Consider the following 6,384-nt stretch of genomic DNA (forward strand, 5'->3'; position numbering starts at 1 on the left):
CCATGCCTTGGGCAATCTCTAAGGCTTTCTTGAAAGTCAACGGTAAGGTTTCCCCTAACAGGCGGCATTGTATGATGTCATTATTAATGCCACATACCAATCTATCATGGAGCATGTCTTCCAACACCGCTCCGAAATCACAATGCTCCCACAGCTGACGAAGCTCGGACACAAAGTTGGCCACAGACTGACCTGGCTTTCTGAAACGGCTGCGAAACTTAAACCATTGGACTATCACCGAAGGTTTCGGATTGTACTGGTTCCCCACGAGCTTGACCAGTTTATCGTATGGAATGTCCTCCGGTTTCCGCGGTGTGGCTAAATTCCTTATTAGCTTGTAAGTCTTTGCCCCACACGCACTCAGGCGAATAGAGCGCTTCTTAGCCCCCTCAGTAATTTCATTAGCACAGAAAAAGTGTCCCAGCCTTTCTTCATACTCTGGCCAGTCCTCATTTACCTCCACAAATTCACCGATAATCCCAAACGTAACCATCTGAACGTGAAGCTCCTTATCGGTGCTGCTGCTCCCATTTGAAATGTGCCAACATGTCCTCAAAACCAGTTCACCTCGTCGCCAAAAACATATGGTAACTTCTACTTTGAAAAAGGCACACTCGACAACTTCATGCCAAAGAAACAACTTTATCTCGAACGTCAAAACCGGTAGGTATATACAGAGGCTTTCACAACCCGTACGGCATGGCAGGAACACTATATACAAAAGCACCGGAAGTAAAAATAACGGAAGTAAAACCCCCCACGATTACCCTAATTAGTATTAACTTACTTTTAATAATGCTCACATTACAACACTAGCCATTTCAGCCCTGGGGAAAAGCCTCTGAACTATCCACACAATCAATGCCTCTCATCATTTTATACACCTCTATCAGGTCACCTCTCATCCTTCGTCGGTCCAAGGAGAAAAGGCCAAATTCACTCAACCTATTCTCATAAGGCATGCTCCCCAAAACAGGCAACATCCTTGTAAATCTCCTCTGCACCCTTTCTATGGTGTCCACATCCTTCCTATAGTGAGGCGACCAGAATTGAACACAGTACTCCAAGTAGGGTCTGACTAGGGTCCTATATAGCTGCAACATTACCTCTCAGCTCCTAAACTCAATCCCACGATTGATGAAGGCCAATGCACCATATGCCATCTTAACCACAGTGTCAACCTGCGTAGCAGCTTTGAGTATCCTATGGACTCGGACCCCAAGATCCCTCTGATCCTCCACACTGCCAAGAGTCTGACCATTAATGCTATATTCTGCCATCATATTTGACCTACCAAAATAAACCACCTCACACTTATCTGGGTTGAACTCCATCTGCCCCTTCTCAGCCCAGTTTTGCATCCTATCAATGTCCCGCTGTAACCTCTGACAGCCCTCCACACTATCCACAACACTCCCAACCTTTGTGTCATCAGCAAATTTACTAACCCATCCCTCCACTTCTTCTTCCAGGTCATTTATAAAAATCACAAGAGTAATGGTCCAGAACAGATCCCTGAGGCACACCACTGGTCACCAGCCTCCATGCAGAATATGACCCATCTACAACCACTCTTTGCCTTCTATGGACAAGCCACTTCTGGATCCACAAAACAATGTCCACTTGGATCCCGTGCCTCCTTACTTTCTTAATAAGCCTTGCATGGGGTACCTTATCAAATACCTTGCTAAAATCCACATAGACTACATCTACTGCTCTACTTTCATCAACGTGTTTAGTCACATCCTCAAAAAATTCAATCAGGTTCGTAAGGCACGAGCTGCCTTTGGCAAAGCCATGCTGACTATTCCTAATCATATTATGCCTCTACAAATGTTCATAAATCCTGCCTCTTGGGATCTTCTCCATCAACTTACCAACCACTGAAGTAAGACTCTCTGACCTATAATTTCCTGGGCTATCCCTATTCCCTTTCTTGAATAAGGGAACAACATCTGCAACCCTCAATCCTCCGGAACCTCTCCCGTCCTCATTGATGATACAAAGATCATTGCCAGAGGCTCAGCAATCTCCTCCCTCGCTTCCCACAGTAGCCTGGGGTGCATCCCATCCAGTCCCGGTGACTTATCCAACTTGATACTTTCTAAAAGCTCCAGTACATCCTCTTCCTTAATATCTACATGCTCAACCTTTTCAGTCCACTGCAAGTCATCCCTACAATCGTCAAGATCCTTTTCCATAGTGAATACTGAAGCAACGTATTCGTTAAGTACCTCCACTATTTCCTCCAGTTCCATATACACTTCTCCACTGTCACACTTGCTTGGTCCTATTCTCTCATATCTCATCCTCTTGCTCTTCACATACTTGTAGAGTACCTTGGGGTTTTCCTTAATCCTCTCCGCAAAGGCCTTCTCATGGCCCCATCTGGCTGTCATAATTTCATTCTTAAGCTCCTTCCTACTAGCCTTATAATCTTCTGGATTCCTATCATTACCTAGTTTTTTTTTAACCTTTTGTAAGCTCTTTTCTTCTTGACTAGATTTACAACAGCCTTTGTACACCACGGATCTTGTACCCTACCATCCTTTCCCCCATGTCTCATTGGAATGTACCTACTCGGAACCCCATGCAAATATCCCCATAACATTTGCCACATTTCTGTACGTTTCCCTGAGAACATCTGGTTCCAATTTATGCTTCCAAGTTCCTGCCTGATAGCCTCATATTTCCCCTTACTCCAATTAAACGTTTTCCTAACTTGTCTGTTCCTATCCCTCTCCAATGCTGTGGTAAAGGAGATAGAATTGTGATCAGTATCTCCAAAATGCTCTCCCACTGGGAGACCTGACACCTTACCAGGTTCATTTCCCAATACCAGATCAAGTACAGCCTCTCCTCTTGTAGGCTTATCTACATATTGTGTCAAGAAACCTTCCTGAATACACCTAACAAACTCTACCCCATCTAAACCCCTCACTCTAGGGAGATGCCAATCAATATTTGGGAAATCAAAATCTCCCACCACAACAACCCTGTTATCGTTACTCCTTTCCAGAATCTGCTTCCCTATCTGCTCCTCAACGTCCCTGTTACTATTGGATGGTCTATAAAAAACACTCAGAAGAGTTATGGACCCCTTCTTATTCCTAACTTCCTGTTACAGAGACTCCGTAGACAAACCCTCCATGACTTCCTCCTTTTCTGCAGCCGTGACACTATCTCTGATCAGCAGTGCCACGTCCCCACCTATTTTGCCTCCCTCCCTGTCCTTTCTGAAACATCTAAAGCCTGGCGATTGAAGTAGCCATTCCTGCCCCTGCACCATCCAAGTCTCTGTAATGGCCACAACATCATAGCTCCAAGAGCTGATCCACGCTCTAAGCTCATCTGTTTGTTCATAATACTCTTCGCATTAAAATAGACACCTCTCAAACCATCGGTCTGAGCGCGTCCCTGCTCTATCACATGCCTATCCTCCCTCTCACACTGTCTCCAAGCTTTCTCTATTTGTGAGCCAACCTCCTCTTCCTCTGTCACTTCCTCCATTCGGTTCCCACCCCCAGCAATTCTAGTTTAAACTCTCCCCAATAGCCTTAGCAAACCTTTCCGCCAGGATATTGGTCCCCCTCGGATTCAAGTGCAACCCGTCCTTTTTGTACAGGTCACACCTGCCCCAGAAGAGGTCCCAATGATCCAGAAATCTGAATCCCTGCCCCCTGCTCCAATCTCTCAGCCTCACATTTATCCTTTACCACATTCTATTCCTATACTCACTGTCGCGTGTCACAGGCAGTAATCCTGAGATTACTACCTTTGAGGTCCTGCTGCTCAACTTCTTTCCAAACTCCCTGTAATCTGTTTTCAGAACCTCCTCCCTTTTCTTACCTATGTCGTTGGTACCAATATGTACCACGACCTCTGGCTGTTCTCCTTCCCACTTCAAGATATTGTGGATGCGATCAGAAATATCCCGGACCCTGGCACCTGGGAGGCAAACTACCATCCTTGTTTCTTTCCTGCATCCACAGAATTGCCTCTCTGACTCCCTAACTATAGAGCCCCCTATCACTGCTGCCATCCTCTTCCTTTTCCTATCCTTCTGAGCCACAGGGCCAGAATCTGTGCCAGAGGCGTGACCACTGTTGCTTCCCCCAGGCAGGCCGTCCCCCACAACAGTACTCAAACAGGACTACTTATTGTTAAGTGGGACAGCCACTGGTGTACTCTCTAGTACCTGCTTCTTTCCCTTCCCTCTCCTGACTGTTACCCACTTTTCTGTCTCCTGTGGTCCTGGGGTGACTACCTGCCTATAGCTCCTCTCTATCACCTCCTCACTCTCCTTGACCAGACAAAGGTCATCGAGCTACAGCTCCAGTTCCCTAATGCGGTCTCTAAGGAGCTGCAGCTCGACACACCTGGTGCAGATGTGGCTGTCCAGGAGGCCAGGAGTCTCCAGGACCTCCCACATCTGACACTGAGCACAGAAATCCGGCCTCACACACATACTTTCTGTCTGTATTCTAAACAGATAACCTACCTGGCCTCGACCCCTTATCGCCTAAGCCCCATTGAGCCAAAGCCTTCCTACTCTGTCTCCCTCTACTCCATCACCCGCTCTGTAACGCTGTCTTCTTTTTAAACTCTTCCCGCTGTTCTCACTGGCCAACCTCCACGCGCATGCGCAGTCTGCCCCGTTCAAACTGCTGAAGAAATAATTTTGCTGCTGTTCTTGAGCTCTTTAGATTGGCTCGGCACCCAGAGCAGTCCAACCTCACTCGACTCTCAACACCCTGCCTTTCTGGTCTACATGGGCTGGCATTTCGATCGTCCAAACCGCGGATTGTACCTCGCATTAGGGCCTGAGCCTCATCATGGCGAATTGCTCCAGGCCTTGAACATGCCACCCAGTGATTTGCTGCATATCGTCCTCTGCCATTTCCGCCAATCCCACGGTTGATGAATGCCAACACACCATATGCCTTCTTAACAACACTGTCAACCTGTGCAGCAGCTTTGAGTGTCCTATGGACACTGACACAAGATCTCTCAGATCCTCCACACTGCCAAAAGTCTTACCATTTACATTATATTCTGTCTTCAAATTGGACCTACCAAAATGAACCTCTTCACACTCATCTGGGCTGAAGTCCATCTGCTACTTCTCAGCCCAGTTTTGCATTCTATTGATGTCCCGCTGTAACCTTTGACAACACTCCAGACTATCCACAACACCCCCAACTTTTGTGTCATCGGCAAACTTACTAACCCATCCCTCCACTTCCTCATCCAGGTCATTTATAAAAATCACAAAGAGAAGGGGTCCCGGAACAGATCCCTGAGGCACTCCACTGGTCACCATCCTCCATGCAGAATACGAACCATCTACAACCGTCCTTTGCCTTCTGTGGGCAAACCAATTGTGGATCCACAAAGCAAGGTCTCCTTGGTTCCCATGCCTCCTTACTTTCTGAAGGAGCTTGTGTATCATTATTATCTCCCTCCCCCCAAGTACATTGAAGCTTGCAGAATTGTGATCACTATCCACAACATGCTCCCCCACTGACACTCCCGTTACTTGCCTGCTTGATTTCCCAAGATTTAAGTCCAGTTGCAACTCTTTCTCTAGTAGGACTCTCTACATACCGGACTGTCAACAATTTCATCATGGAGAAAATTCCATAGTAATCCAACTGCAGGGGCAACAGGATAAGTATGAGTCAATAATTACTCAATAATTATTGGTTCTGCTTCTCTTCACTTCATGAGAAGCTTTCTGTCATGGTTGGGAGAAATGTACTTGGCTCTGGATGTGTGATCATTGACTCCACCAACCTGTGCCTAAAGGAGAATTCAATGCAAAAGGAGAGAAGTTAATGAATTCCAGTCAGTCAGATGGGAATTCAGACTGAATACATGGGATGCCGGAGGCAGTAGATTGGCTCCCTCTACCACACAAAGGAGCTCAGTCAATGAGAAAATACACTGATATTGGAATAGCCATCTGTACCACATCTGGAAGTAAATTCAGGTAGTCCACAGCCCTTACCTTTGACTCAGATAATGCCTGCTTTAATTGAGTAATATTTGGATAATACTTTGCCAGGATCCAGTCTCCAAGGACACAAAAGTCATGATTTGATCATTTCTATTGCCTTCTTAAATTCTGCTCCAAACCTATTCCCTCTACTTGTCTTATACAATTCGGCATTCCTCCTTTTCAAATGTTCACCCAGTCCCACTTTAAACAATATTACTGTTCTGTTTCTGCACATCGTAGGCTGACACAGCATGAGGTACTGCGGAAATGCTTAAAGGAAAGTTTAACCTCATTTCTGTGTCTCAGAAATATGACTTATCTTCTTCTGAATACGGGGTACATCAGGAATAATGAAATTCATTGACCTGTTAGGGCTGGGCGGT

The 6,384-nt window shown here is 46.1% G+C and overlaps 1 pseudogene; it reads right to left on the reverse strand.

The window, feature by feature from the left end:
• The window catches only part of LOC134337007 (uncharacterized protein K02A2.6-like), a 34,435-nt pseudogene extending 33,942 nt beyond the window's left edge, over positions 1-493 (reverse strand).
• Positions 494-6,384: the final 5,891 nt, after the last annotated feature.

The sequence above is a fragment of the Mobula hypostoma genome, chromosome 23 (assembly GCF_963921235.1).
Source record: "Mobula hypostoma chromosome 23, sMobHyp1.1, whole genome shotgun sequence".
Taxonomy (NCBI): Eukaryota; Metazoa; Chordata; class Chondrichthyes; order Myliobatiformes; family Myliobatidae; genus Mobula; species Mobula hypostoma.